The sequence below is a fragment of the Schistocerca serialis genome, chromosome 2, assembly GCF_023864345.2.
Source record: "Schistocerca serialis cubense isolate TAMUIC-IGC-003099 chromosome 2, iqSchSeri2.2, whole genome shotgun sequence".
NCBI lineage: Eukaryota > Metazoa > Arthropoda > Insecta > Orthoptera > Acrididae > Schistocerca > Schistocerca serialis.
This window is the reverse complement of record NC_064639.1, coordinates 798,019,753-798,035,938: the sequence shown is the minus strand read 5'-3', so window position 1 is coordinate 798,035,938 and position 16,186 is coordinate 798,019,753. Positions and strand designations below refer to the sequence as shown.

General features: G+C 43.0%; 1 protein-coding gene across 1 annotated transcript in view; it reads left to right on the top strand.

Annotated features, from left to right (window-relative positions):
• Positions 1–12,442: 12,442 nt before the first annotated feature.
• The window catches only part of LOC126456426 (uncharacterized), a 73,390-nt gene continuing 69,646 nt past the window's right edge, over positions 12,443–16,186 (top strand). Inside the window, exon 1 of the mRNA XM_050092177.1 lies at positions 12,443–12,479. The gene's annotated coding sequence lies outside the window, so the exon portion shown is untranslated. The remainder of the gene's footprint in view (positions 12,480–16,186) is intronic.

The following is a 16,186-nucleotide window of genomic DNA, read 5'->3' as shown; positions in this document are numbered from 1 at the left end:
ACTGTAAGTTCAATATGTTATTCCGAGCTGCTGGTGGAGAAAAATTCTGTAGCTGACGTCTCTTTGTGTGTAGTCAACAACGATATGCGTGGAGCTCCATTCCCAGTCAGCACTGAACTCTTCGTCATATTATTTCTAGTTCAAACATGCTCACATGTCGCTGCTGGTGCAACAAACCCATATTTAACGTTCGTTTTCTCTAGAATATAACAGCGATAGGTGCCGGGTTGGAGTCCTGGGAAGGAAAAAGTTAACGCTCGCCTCGTCATTTCAGTTAAAACATCTAGCTACTGCCGAGAAAATCCGATATGTCACAGTTGATTGTGCTTCGATATCTGTCTTACTAGGTTCTGGGTTCGAATCACTGTCCAACACAAAGCTTTACCTCACGGCATTTCAAATAAGTTACTTGTTAAGAAGCAATATTTATCATCTCTCGTAGTTCGTTAACAGGGACAATAGGTGCTGGGTAGGAATTCGCGTCCGTAAAAAATGTTTGCGTTATGTACTTTAAAGTTGGTATTTGCCAACTGATACTGTCTAAAATCGAGGTATATAACTCTGTGTATGCCTAATCAGGAATGACTGTTAGTTTCCGTCAGTCACGAAATCTTTGCTTAGTCTGCATGGCCTGAGTTTGAATCCATATGCAGAACGAGACGGTTTGTCGTGTCATTTGAAGTTCATACATATTCTCAACTAGCTGCTCGTGAATAACTTAAATTTTTAATGTCATTTTGTGTTAAATAATAAGTACGGTATGTTACTTTGAAGAGGAAATCATGAATACGACGAACTTACTACGTGCATTACCTATCTGACGTAATAATGAGAGTGGTAACATTTCAGGTATGTCATTTATCGTAATAAATGTGAGCTTACAAGCCTTAAGGACATCTTACCTGTGATAAGGTGTTCCCTGATATTTGTGGTATCGTAGTAAGTATTACTTTACATCTTGAGTTATTGCGATACAGAGCAGTGTTTTCTAGTGGTGACTTGTTGGAACACCGAGTGAGGTGGCGCAGTGGTTAGCACACTGGTGACACACATTGCCGCCAAGCGCCATATACACTATGTGATCAAAGGTATCCGGACACCCTAGAAAACACGTTTTTCATGTTGGGTGCATTGTGCTGCCACCTACTGCCAGGTGCTCCATATCAGCGACCTGAGTATTCATTAGAGATCGTGAGAGAGCCGAATGGGGCGCTCCGCGGAACTCACGGACTGCGAACGTCGTCAGGTGTCACTTGTGTCATACGTCCTTACCTGAGATTTCCACACTCCCAAACATCCCTAGGTCCACTGTCTCCGATATGGTAGTGAAGTGGAAATGTGAAGGGACACGTACAGCACAAAAGCCTACAGGCCGACCTCGTCTCTTTACTGACAGAGACCGCCGACAGTTGAAGAGTGTCGAAATGTGTAATAGGCAGACATCTATCCAGACCATCACACAGGAATTCCAAACTGCATCTGGATCCACTGCAAGTATTACGACAATTAGGCGGGAGGTGAGAAAACTTGGATTTCATGGTCGAGTGGCTGCTCATAACCACACATCACGCCAGTAAATGCCGAACGACGCCTCGCTTGGTGTAAGGAGCGTAAACATCGGACGATTGAACAGGGGAAACACGTTGTGTGGAGTGACGAATCACGGTACACAATGTGTAGATCCGATGACATGGTGTGGGTATGGCGAATACCCAGTGAACGTCACCTGGCAGCGTGTGTAGTGCCAACAGTAAAATTTGGAGGCGGTCGTGGTGCTATGGTGTGGTCGTGTTTTCCATGGAGGGGGCTTGCACCCTTTGTTGCACTATCACAGCATGGGCCTGCATTGATGTTTTAAGCATCTTCTTGCTTCCCACTGTTGAAGAGCAATTCGGGGATGGGATTGCATCTTTCAACACGATGCACGATGCACGGCCTGTGGCGAAGTGGATACGCAACAATAACATCCCTTTAATGGGCTGGCCTGCACAGAGTCCTGACCTGAATCCTACAGAACACCTTTGGGGTGTTTTGGAACGCCGACTTCGAGTCAGGCCATACCGACCGACATCGATAACTCTCCTTAGTGCAGCACTCCGTGAAGAATGGGCTGCCATTCCGCAAAAAACTTCCAGCACATGATTGAACGTATGCCTGCGAGAGTGGAAGCTGTCGTTTAGGATAGGGGTGGGCCAACGCCACACTGAATTCCAGCATTACTGATGCAGGGCGCCACGAACTTGTAAGTCATTTTCAGCCAGTTGTTCGGATACTTTTGATCACATGGTGATCTGCAGTCCCCGGCCATGTTCTCCATGCTCGCTACTTTGGGATTCCTGCAGGAGGTCGAACGTGATTGTGCATTCGCGCTCAAAGTGGAGGTTTCATAAACCATCGGGTGACTCAATTCTATCAACGCATGGTAACAGTTCTTTCAGACATGTCCGAATGCATTCACATAATCGAATCACCTCTATGGGCTATGAAACCACAACGTTCAGTGCGAATGCACTATCACGTTCGACCTGCTGCAATAATCGAAAAATAGTGAGCATGGAGGACATCGATGGCGATTGTGGATAGGTGGAGCTTGGTGGGAATGTGGGTAGGCCGAGGAACATAGGCAAGATAGTCCGCGCAATTGCGAAAATACTGAGTCCGGGTGGTGTAGTAAGCAGGAGATCCCGGGCTCGAATACCGGTCCGGCACAAACTTCCACTCGGCGGTGGTGACTCCGCGTAAGGTCCCTATGCGGCTGACATCATGAGCTCCTCCTCCCTTTGCGTTTACTTTCTTTACTTTCTCCCCCTCCTCATTCAGTTTACGTAAAATTTATGACAGCCGCATATTCTCCATAGTATTTGAGACACTACGCATTCGCATAGCTAACGTGTTACTTTGTATCACGCACAGGCGTTGAAACTGTTTCAATCGGCGTGGACATAAATGAATGACTGTGATTTAGTTTAAGTCTATCTGTTAATAGTGAAATCCCAAATAACATGGAAAGGAAATAAATGAAGAATAGTTAAAACAAAGGGTAGAGGATAAGAAAAGTAAATATGACAAATATCGATGTTTGTTCATAGGTGTTTATATTATCGCGTTGGTGATCGAGATACAATATTTTTAAAGCCAGCTATGTAGGTTCCTGTCTGTTCATGTTGCGCCAATGACTCGTTGAGTCAGGCGCTTTATATCTGTCAGTGCCTCACTTTTTTTTACAATATGGACCTTTGTGTAGGGAGACTGCGGAGAATTGCGTTAAAGGATAGAAAAAGTGACACAGATTAGAACTCAGACTCTCTCTCCCACTTGCGTTGCAGTTGGTGTGAAATGTTTGCAACGGAAACGAATTTAATCAGCCTGTGTACCTACGTCTTCACTGTTCTTCACCTGTGCTAACAGCTCCTGCCGTGTTCTCTGCATTATCACTGCCGACAGTTTGTTTGTGTGGTGCAACCGCTCTCGCTCTCTGTGGCTTTCGGAAATTGGTAGAATAATATATGTTACTCAAAAAGATTGTTTTTAAAGACGTTCATTACTGACGTTTCCTGCATCTCATTACTGTAAGTATACATAATTTGTAATTAGGTGTAGGTAGGCCAAAGTGGAGGACAAATCGCGAATGTTCTTCTTGTGCAAAAGAAGTCCCATATAAAACTCTTCTCGTTCAAGACTTACGAAGGCTGTTTGGATGTCTCTTGGAGAGTAAGTATCCCTGTCATGTGGATGCGATTGGGAACTGAAAATGCATGGCAGGAATGACTTTGGATTCTTGGTTCAAATGGCTCTGAGCACTATGGGACTTAACTACTAAGGTCATCAGTCCCCTAGAACTTAGAACTACTTAAACCTAACTAACCTAAGGACATCACACACATCCATGCCCAAAGCAGGATTCGAACCTGCGACCGTAGCGGTCACGCGGTTCCAAACTGACGCGCTTAGAACCGCACGGCCACACCGGCCGGCTTGGATTCTTGGATTTACTTTGTTTCTCTGTTGACTACTACGTAAACAATGCCATGTCTACAATTCCAAGCTTCAGTAGCAGTGTGGATGCCGAAGAGAGTACTGGGTATTTTTGTTCCGTTATAACTATCACCTATATTTTTTACATCAGTTACTTGTGCATATGAGATTCAGAGGTATCTGGCACGGTGTCACACTGGACCGGCTTTAACTGCAGAGGAGAGATCACCTCAGAACTGCCGGAAAACTGTCAATTCGACGTAATTTTCGGAGGATACCCGAACATGATGTGGCGTGAAGCGGTCCACTGCATTGAGTAAATAGCACTGCATCCACTGCAAACAGCAACCATAGCACGCCTGTAGTCGTTGTCAGTCCTGTGATTTGCAGGATCTGAGGTAGCGAACTGAGCGTCCAGGGTGACTGAAGTTCAGCGGACACATTAAACTTAACCAAAAACGTCAACATCTAAAATATGCCGCTGGGTAGGACCTCGTAGGGCGCAAGAGCAATATTGATGCCCCAATTAAAAAACAGATTCTATTGCAGTCTGTGAGACAACGCATATGCCGAGCGTCTCCAATCAAAGCACTCCTGAAGCCCCGAGGCCTAAGGCGTCTCCTTAATTTGCTGTAACATTTAATTTCGTGTCGTGTTTTCTTACTTCAAATAACGCTACTCTCAGCTTTGAGGTTCAAGTTCCGATGCCCCTGGGAAATATTGGCGTCATTGAAAGCTAGAGGCTTCGTTAACAAATCATCAGAGATGGAAGATTCTTACCAGCCTTCAGGACGGCAACTACGAGAGCATGGTTTTGTTATTAAATGTGCGGCCTAATTAAATACTTTTGAGATAGATACGTAATACATTGTACTGAGAGAGTGGAGGGCTCTGTTCGCCTTTTGCGTGGAGTGGTGCCCAGAAATCATTTTTATGAGCGACACCGCATGCCCACGAGAAAATGTTTTCATTGGGTAACTGATGAGAACTCGACATCGGAGACATTGTGGATAATGGTGCCCCTTAGGGAAATGGCAGCCAGCTGTGGGAAGGAACACCAGACACATTCAATGCATATTACTTTGGACCTTATTAACGATTACTATGAAACTATTCCGGCAGCCACTGATGGAACAGCGTGCAACCAACCACACATTGTAGCGCATGTTGGAACAAACTATGTCTGCCGTCTGGGCTTCGAGGTCATGCTTGGATCATTCCAGCGAATGGCAGAGATAACTGAGAAGACGTCCTTGCACACAGAGTTTCAACGAAACTTGCAGTTTGCAGCATTGTCCTTAAAACTGATTGTTGCCTCCCGATTCTGAATCGGGTGGAAAGACTGAAGCAGAGACTTAGAAATTCTGTGACAAGCTAAGGCTGCTACTTTCTGGACTTGAGCCATAGGACTGAGAACTGTAGGGTGTGCACTAAACATGAGGGGCTGCTACCCAGGCATTTGACTGTCTGTGGGGTTCACACAAGAGCTTTTTGGATTAAGCGACTCTCCATCCAAACCAGTTAACGATAACTGTAGGAGACCTGGAAGTGTCAATATAAGGCGAAAGAAATCCCCCTCTCAGTAGAGATTATTAACATCCAAGTAACAAACAGGCAAAGCGTTCTCAAAAAAAGGCAGGGTTTGAAGCACTCCTAAAAATCTGTGGAGCTCACATTATACGAAGTATTATACTAGGCACAGAAAGCAACATAAACTCTAACAGCAATGAGATATTTCGAGAAAATTTAAGCATATATCAGAAGGATATCATACTGGTAAATGGAAGTGATGTATTTATTGCAGCAGACAAAACTTAAATCTACAGAGACGTGCCAGATTGTCTGGGTGAGACTCTGTATGAAGGACGAGCATTAACCTATAATCGGATCCTTCTGTCGATTGCCAAACTCGTGTCCAGATGTATCCGAAAAGCTTAGAGAAAACCTCAGTTCGCTAGTACGTATGTTCACGAACATACTGTCATCAGTGAAGAAGACTTTAATCACCGATAAATCAAATGAGGAAACTACAAGTTTGTAAGTGGTGAGCGTGACTAGAGGCCCTGCGGAACATTAATAAATTACGTTCTCTGAGAACTGCTCAGATAAGATTGTTCGGAAGCCCTCGCCTGGCGGAAACATTATATATTTAATCCAGCAGCAACAAATACACCTGATCTCTTTGCTGGTGTCCACAGAGAAATTCGTTCAAATTTGTGTGAATTCCTAAGGAACCAAACTGCTGAGGTCATCGGTCCCTAGACTTACACACTTCTTAGACTAACTTATGCTAAGAACAACCCTCACACCCATGCCCGAAGGAGGACTCGAACCTCCGGCGGGAGGGGCCACGCAATCCGTGACATGGCGCGGCCACTCCGCGCAGCTAGAAATTGGTAAAAAGGACCATGAGGCAGTTGTACCATGGTACAAACGGCAAATAAAATAAGTAGAAGGATTAATATTTTTAGCAAACAAGATAAGGTTAGGTTAGGTTAGGTCAGGTTAAGTCAGTATTCTCGTATCTCTGGAAGAAACTCCAAATATTTAGCTGTGGAGATGAGGTTATAGAAAAAGTGTGGTTATTGTTTGGAAGAATAGTTGACCATGCATTCAACATATATGTGCCTAGTAGAATAGTTCATCATGGGCGAGAACCTCCATGGTATACACTCACTGAAAAGAAACTTCTAAAGAAACACACAATACTTCACAACATGTGAAATACGAAGCATAGGGCGTGAGATTGGGAAATGCCGAATTAAAATCGTTTGGCTGTCAAAAGGGCCATACGTGAAGCCTTCCACGACTACCATGGAAGTTTATTATCGAAGGATTTCTCGTAAAAACTGGAAGATATTCTGGTCATACGTAAAGACTGTTAATGGTACCAAAATTAGTGTCCCAGCACTCATGCATGAGACAGGAACCGAAAGTGAGGGTATAAAAGCGAAAGCATAGAAGCTGAACTCGAATTTCAAATGTTCGTTTACAAATGAAAATCCAAGCTTTTGGCCTCAATTTAATTCCCGCACCACCGCGAAGATGATTGATACAGATACTAGTTTTATTAGTGTCAGTGGAGTTGGAAAACGCTCACACATTGCGACCTTTTTGGAGAATGAAAATTTTCTTAGCAGAAATCAACATGAATCTCGGAAACAAAAATCTTGTTAAACTTGTGTCGCTCCGTTCGTCCATCAAATGGACAGAGCAGTAGATTACAGCGACTAGGTTGCTACCGTGTTCTTTGACTGTCGGAAGACACTTCATACAACTGCACACTATCATTTAGTGAACAAAATACGAGATCACTGAGTATGAGAAAAGATTTGTGACTGGATACAAGTCTTCCTCGCAGGTGGAACTGAACGCATCGTTTTCTATGGGATGATATCAATGTACTTAAAAGTAACTTCGTCAGTATCGTAAGGAAGTTAATAGGGCCGAGACTGCTTACTACAAATATAAACGGATGTGGTGGATAACTTTGGAAGCTCTGTGAGGAGGTTTACAGCAACGTTACAACCCCAGAAAAGAAGCAGCGAAACGCGAGTTGCTTTCAGATGATCGTCGATTGGTACGCGGCTGGCAGTTGACCCTGAACACAAAAAACTGTTAGACATTGTGCGTAAACATGAGAAGAGATCCATTACTGTTTGATTACGCTGTTGAAGCAAAATCACTGGAAACGCTAACAACCGTAATATACCTAGGAGTAACGGCTGGAGAGATCCATTGTGGAATGACACCATAAAAACGTGTGCAGAAAGAACAGATCAAAGGTTGCGATGCACTGGAAATGTAATTCATCCACCAAAGAAAAGGATTACAAAACATTTGTTTGTTCCAGTGATTCTTCACTACTGCTCTTACCTCTGGGGCTGTTACCAGGCTCGATTAATGGAAGAGATAGAGTGACGAGTTTCTTCTCGGTATCGCAAAGCAAGCGCGAGCACGTTACAAAGACGCTCAAAAAGCTACTATAGCAGACGATACAAGAGAGGCTATAACCTACACTCTCCGATTATAATTGATTTTAATGACCTGTGTACCTAATGTGCCTTATTTACGTGGCTTCAGTTCAGAAGAACAACGCTAACTGAAAGAATGCAATCAAGATTAGACCTTGATCGCTGTCATACAGATAATTCTCGTGTATAACTGAGCTATCTTAAAAGATAATACTCTCAGTTCGGTAGTGGAAGATACCAAGCGCACGTACTCAAAAATAAACACGTAAAATTTTTCATAATTATATTGTACCAAGTAACTCCAAGGAGGACAGTCAGTTTAGAATTTTGAACGCCAACAGTAAATCCACCAAAAATGACAGTAATTCTTTTAAAAGTATACAGCTTACACATTAAATTATATAGCAATTTCTGTAACATTTTCAAACAGTTTATACGGGGTAACAGCCACGTCCAGCATTCCACACATGTTCCCTTCTCAAACAGATATCAGTTATTATAGAGAGTGGTTCACACTCTTCCGTGATCTAAAACCCACACGAAAAGCAATTATAATATATACCTTGAAACAGAATACTCAATTAAAATCATGTACACTCGAAAATAAAGGAACTCTGTACACAAAAGCCTCGTGGTTGAAGTTAGTCAAACATTCTAGGTCATTTAATTTGAAAACCAAGTAACACTGCTAGAACAAATCTGAAATGAGAGAGTATTCATTCCATAAAAATTTAAGCCTTCACTGTGACTCAAATGAACAAAGTTTTACCAATACTTGGCCAAAACACTAGGATTAAAAAATTAATAAAGACTGCCCCAAAATGTGATTTCAAAAGCGCCTAGACTGAAAGGAATTACAGGCTAGCCAATATCCCTCTCAAAAAACTGCTTGTTAATCTTAATCAAGAGTAAAGCTATAAAAGTATTTCCTTTTTAAAGCAATTTACAAAGTTTAATAACGTTCAGTAAGAATAAAAGGGGCCTGATCATATGGTGTATAATTTTAAAAACACTAATTTAAAAAACATCGCACCAATAACCACTGAAATGAGTAATCAAAATGCTTAACGGCATTCAGCCACATTAAACGGTGAACATTCTGACAAGACAGTGTGCCGCTCGTAGTATACAAGTTGAACACAAACGCTCCCAAAAACCAACCAAGTATTAAACAAAGCTAATCAGTGGCTTACGTTAATACCGGAAGCTGACTACTGTTCGCGTGCTTAATTGCAGAGCTCACCATCAGCTGGTTTGCGTTCTTCCTCCTTTTATACCACGAAAATCCACAAGCAATACGGCGGAATCCAGGCAAATTAGCAAATGACACGTGTTTTACTCGTTGCACCCATTGACAGCATAATGAACAGTGCCGGCTTGTCCCGGCGGAGGTTCGAGTCCTCCCTCGGGCATGGGTGTGTGTGTTTGTCCTTAGGATAATTTAGGTTAAGTAGTGTGTAAGCTTAGGGACTGATGACCTTAGCAGTTAAGTCTCATAAGATTTCACACACATTTGAACATTTTTTGAACAGTGCATAAACAGCTAATAATCTCGACAGAAAGCTAGCTGGCCTACCAAGGGTAACATTTTCACACCAATGTTCGGTTTAGACTCATGACAAATCTTGCAACTCCACCTTACTTTCAGGTGACACTGCGAACATATACTCTAAATGGTGTCAACAAGTTTCCGATCATGTAACACTGTGTCGAGCACGCGGCATCAGTTCCACAAGCAAACAGCTCCTCTGCTGTCCTACAAGACTCATTAACACTTCTCTGTAGGCGATAAGACGATGGGCCGGTCCACATAGGATGCTTTGTAGCCTTGTAGGTCGATTCCATTTTCGCCTAGCGAGACGCCAACGTAAGCATTGCCTAGTTTCATGAGCTGTTTCATTCACTTATGATTCTCTCAGTGATAACGACGAAAGGATAAGATCCTACTTATCGTTAATGAATTGGGATAATCATTAGCACTCAATATTTATATTTTAACGAAGAAGCATTATAATTTTCAAAATACTATAACTAGGACGCTGAACGCTGTCTACATAACTAAAACGTCCTACCTTTGGATAGCGATAAATGTTACTTCAGAAAAGTTCTTAAAGCCTTCATTAATTTGGAACAACCAGTTTCACAATGCTAATGTTACGAAAGTCAGAGACATAGGAAATTGTTGCAAAGGCACAATAAAAATTATAAAAGTCACTTTAGTAAACGTATCAGATGCCCTTTATTTTACTTGTATTGACGTTACTTTCACTTTTCACTCTCTTTACTTAGTTACTGATTGGATGCAGTAGGAGCACTACAATGCACAATGAACACTAAATATTAATGAATCTGGTTTCGTGAAGTTTTTGATTCAAGTTAACCGCAAATGTATGAAGATTAATTTTCTTTCCAGTTAATAAGTTTATCTCATTCACTTAATGGACTAATGACTAAAGGATAGGACCATGCTGATGGTTAATGAATTGGGATGATCAGTAGCGCTCACAATATTTATAGTTGAACTAAGCTACAGCATAATGTTCGAACTACTGAAACTACGATACTGGAAAGGCGTGTACGTAACTAGAAAGACAGCTGGGTCAATTCTCCTCTGTGGTGCGGCGTAATACAGTTTGTAACGACTATTCATGGCAACAGACTCTTCTTTAATAATGAGCAACTTTTAATAATTTTGGCCACTCAATACTCATATTCCACAATAATTTCGTGATGCGCCCAGACATGTGCTCGCTTACCATTTCACAACGCCTTGCCATGCTTCAGGCTCCATTTCGAAAACATTCACCATTGCGCCCTAGAGCATCGCCACTTTGCGTCCATACTTCACCACAGTATGTATTGCGCATACATAGGAAAAGAAATCCACTACTGTACAGCTACACTGTTGATGACAAACAGCTGGAGACAGCGTCTGCCGTAAAATATCTAGGCTTAACTATTCAGAGCGACCTTAAGTGGAATGTCCATATAAAACAGATAGTGGGGAAAGCAGACAGCAGACTCTCAGATTAAGGAAATGTAACTCATCCACGAAAGAAGTAGCTATTCTTGAGTATTTTTCATCTATCTGGGATCCCTGTCAGGTAGGACTGATAGAGGAGATAGAGAAGATCCAACGAAGAGTGGCGCGTTTAGTCACGGGATGCTTTAGCTGGCGAGAGAGCGTTACGGAGATGCTGAACAAACTCCACTGGCAGACGTTACAAGAGAGGCGTTGTGCATCGCGGAGAGATTTATTATTGAAATTTCGGGACAGCACTTTTCAGGAGGAGTCGGACAACATATTACTTCCGCCCCCCCCCCCCCCCGTCCCACATACATGTCGCGTATTGACCACGGGGAGAAAATTCGAGAAATTAGAGCCAGTACGGAGGCTTACCGACAATCATTCTTCCCACGCACTATTCGCGAGTGGAACAGGGTTGGAGGGATCAGATAGTGGTGCCGAAAGTACCCTCCGCCACACACCATTAGGTGGCTTGCGGAGTATGATGTAGATGTAGACTGGCAACTCCCTCTCTCTGCTATTGACTCTGTGCAAGCGTTTCCCTACCGATATTATTCTCAACTATGAAACAGATTCTTTGTATCCTATACAATACGAACTTCCTGACTTTGCCATAGTTTTTACTTCAAATGTTTTACAATATTATTTTCAATAGTTTTTCATAACTATATTACAGTTTTTATGTAGTGAATACTGACAAATTTAATAAAGTACATACATATATATGATATTACTTTACAATTACAGAATTAATTAACTGATGAATTATGACGCACTAGTTTCTTGTGTTATAAGGCGCTGTGTATTACCGAGAGGTACTTTTTAAGATTACTCAGACGAGATTTTTATTACTTCCTTTCACGTACGTCTCGTGAAACGACCACGCCGACAGAATCAGAGATATTACAGCATACATACGGGAATGTTACTTGCGGAATGTAATAGAGAAGGAGGAATTAGTGTTTAACGTTCCGTCGACATCGTGGTCATTACAGTCGGAGCATAAGCTCGGATTAGGGAAGGATGGAGAAGAAAAGCAGCCATGCCTTTTCGAAGGAACCATCTCGGCATTTGCCTTAAGCGATTTAGGGAACTCATGGAAAACCTAAATCAGGGTGGCCGGACGCGGGTTTGAACCGTCGTCCTCCTGTCTCGGAGTCCAGAGTGTTATCCATTGCGCTACCACGTTCGGTGCGAAATGTAGATGCAGGTGTAGACTACTCACAGTTACCACAGCCTGGGATGTCTCATACGTCAAAATACCACGAGACTCAGTAGGTCGGTAAGGAAGCTATATTATTGCTACGTAAGATTGCTTAGCTGCATTGGGAATTTATGCTCTGTGCACTGTTCTCCGGTATCTCGGCGATGTCTAACAGGTGATAAGGCTCTTTCCCTGAAACGGGCATCGGCAGGCAGCAGCCGATTAAGTACGATCTGCGCGTCAGTTTGCTCAGCTGCTTGCTGCTGGTTAGAGGTGTTTACGCTCGAAGGGAACTAAGGTAAGGCAGCTGTGATTAATCCCGTTACTGCAGTGTTACTGGATAGCAGTCGCGATTAATGCTGTGAAATGTATCCTACTCGCAAATTTTATGGCTAAAGCTGTTTTCGATTATTTTAATATCAACTTTATTGAACTTAGGGACGTTCATTGTTAACTCTTTGGAATAGTTTACGTAATGCCTAAGGGCATTACTCTTTATGCTATACCACATACTTCCTTCTTCTCATTGTGGTGGTACCAGACGTAATCACTCAGCGACTAGCGTTCTCCACAGTGAGTGGGATGGTACATCTGGAAATTAGAATGCAGTTTCGGCTCTGCTACTTTCGTCATAGGGTGGAGATACTAGCTTCCCGCATTGCTGTTAAGTAGCCAACAGCTGATTTTGATGTTACTTGAAAATACGTAACTCGAGCGCTTTGTCACAGTCACCCTACCAAGGAGTCAATCAATGAGTTTTGCAGGGTGGAATACGCTGATGCCTCGCCATGGCTTGATGAGAGGACGCCTATCAGATGTTCCATGCGCTAAGTGGTGTCAGGTGCTTGCAACACTACTCTCGAAACGTATCTGGATACTTTGATACCCCCTTGTGTGGCGTCTAACTGGTGTAAGGCCATGTCTTGGTACCAAGATGAGTGTAGTTTTCCCGTCTTTCTTTGAACCAGAAAGAATCACCTAGTATCATGTTCGTTGTGAATCAATACTAGAAATCTGATGTGCCATTGGAAAGCATCTAAAGTGATTTTGGTGGTGAGATACAGTATTCGTGTCACAAAAACACACCTCATTCACATGTTACCGGCACAGTCCTGCACCTGCAAAATTATGAAACAAATTTTTGTTCTTTGAGTCTGTATTCGTCATCAAAGACAATAGTCTGTTTCTATCCCAGCACTTTACTAACGCGTTTGCAATTCAGCAGGCGAGACAAATATGATACCAACAGAGACAGCCAGATGATGAGAGCATTGCTCTGGAAACGAGTAGTTGTGTGTAAACATTGCTGTATTATACAGGGTGGTCCATTGATCGTGACCGGGCCAAATATCTCACTAAATAAGCGTCAAACGAAAAAACTACAAAGAACGAAACTTGTCTAGCTTGAAGGGGGAAACCAGTTGGCGCTACGGTTGGCCCGCTAGATGGCGCTGCCATAGGTCAAATGGATATCAACTGCGTTTTTTAAATAGGAACCCCCATTTTCATTACATATTCGTGTAGTACGTAAAGAAATACGAATGTTTTAGTTGGACCACTTTTTTCGCTTTGTGATAAATGGCGCTGTAATAGTCACAAACATACGGCTCACAATTTTAGACGAACCGTTGGTAACAGGTAGGTTTTTTAAATTAAAATACAGAACGTAGGACGTTTGAACATTTTATTTCGGTTGTTCCAATGTGATATATGTACCTTTGTGAATTTACCATTTCTGAGAACGCATGCGGTTACAGCGTGATTACCTGTAAACACCACATTAATGCAATAAATGCTCAAAATGATGACCGTCAACCTCAATGCATTTGGCAATATGTGTGACGACATTCCTCTCAACAGCGAGTAGTTCGCCTTCTGTAATGTTCGCACATGCATTGACAATGCGCTGACGCATGTTGTCAGGCGTTGCCGGTGGATCACAATAGCAAATATCCTTTAACTTTCCCCACAGAAAGATATCCGGGGACGTCAGATCCGGTGAACGTGCGGGCCAATCCACATGTCATGAGATATGCTATTCAATACCGCTTCAACTGTGTGCGAGATATGTGCCGGACATCCATCATGTTGGAAGTACATCGCCATTCTGTCATGCAGTGAAACATCTTGTAGTAACATCGGTAGACGCAGGAAATAGAACGCGTGCAAAAAATCTGTCATCGTCCCGTAATTTCTCTTGTGCCCAGTGGCAGAACAGTACACTACGTTCATAGTCGTCGCCATGCAATTCCTGGTGCATAGAAATATGGTACGGGTGCAATAGATGCAAATGTAGCATTCTCAACACCGAGGTTTTTGAGATTCCCGATTCTTGTGCAATTTGTCTGCTACTGATGTGCGGATTAGCCGCGACAGCAGCTAGAACACCTACTTGGGCATCATCATTTCTTGCAGGTCGTGGTTGATGTCTCACGTGCAGCTGACCACTTCCTGTTTCCTTGAATAACGTAACTATCCGGCGAACGGTCTGGACACTTGGATGATGTCATCCAGGATACCGAGCAGCATACATAGCACACGCCCGTTGGGCATTTTGATCACAATAGCCATACTTCAACACGATATCGACCTTTGCCGCAATCGGTAAACGGTACATTTTAACATGGGTAATGTATCACGAAGCAAATACCGTCCGCACTGGCGGAATGTTACGTGATACCACGTACTTATACGTTTGTGACTATTACAGCGCCATCTATCACAAAGCGAAAAAAGTGGTCCAACTAAAACATCCATATTTCTTTACGTACTATAGGAATATGTAATAAAAATGGGGGTTCATTTTTTTAAAAACGCAGTTGATATCCGTTTGACCTATGGCAGCGCCATCTAGCGGGCCAACCTTGGCGCCATCTGGTTTTCCCCTTCAAGCTAGACGAGTTTCGTTCTTTGTAGTTTTTTCGTTTGATCGTTATTTCGTGAGATATTTGGCCCGGTTACTATCAATGGACCACCCTGTATATTGTGCGTTGCATAAATACAGCTTGTCTCCGTAAGAGAGTGCAAAAGTTTAACAGGACTGAACAATTTGAGGCAGGGAACCTGGGGTCGGAGAAGCCAGCTTAAGGAGATAATATGAATAAAATCACGTTACTGTGTACTTTTTTTACTGACGTTCTTATAGTTATCTGCAAATACCATAATCTGTACCTTACAAAATGTGTACCTTTGCTGAAACTGACGGCCATAACCTCAATGCAAGCATTACATCGACGAACCTCCCCTCCCAATCCAGCGACCACGAAATATAGCATTGAGATGGTTGCGAACATCCACACTATGGTGATGCGATACACAGTCATGTTATATCCATATCCTTTCACGAACAGACAAGGGTACGTTCTCCAACAATTCAGGATCAGTTAGATCTCTTTGCACGAACCTCAAGTGCAGATGGTCATTTAGACGGCCAGGTAGAAGATATGGCCCAATGAGATTGTGGCCTACATTGCCGGCCCAAATATTCACAGCAAAACGTACTTGATGGTGTGACCCTACACCACTGTGTGCGTTTTCCTCATCCTAAACCTTTCTATTCCTGCTGTTCGAAATGCCATCACGATCAAATAAGGCCTTTTGGAGGAAAAATGGTCGATCAATCCACTGTTGCAGCATCCATTGATATAATGCGACCCCTGGTGCAAAGTCAGTCACAAGCGTGACATGTTGTGGGTGATATGGGTGTAATGGTTGCTCGTGAGTCCGCAGCTCGTGGTAGTGCGGTAGCGTTCTCGCTTCCCGCGCCCGGGTTCCCGGGTTCGCTTCCCGACGGGGTCAGGGATTTTCTCTGCCTCGTGATGACTGGGTGTTGTGTGATGTCCTTAGGTTAGTTAGGTTTAAGTAGTTCTAAGTTCTAGGGGACTGATGACCATATATGTTAAGTCCCATAGTGCTCAGAGCCATTTTGTTGTTCCTGGAGTATTCGTCACACGCTAGTATGTGCACCGCCCATTTCACGTACAATACGACGGATACTGGTCGTGG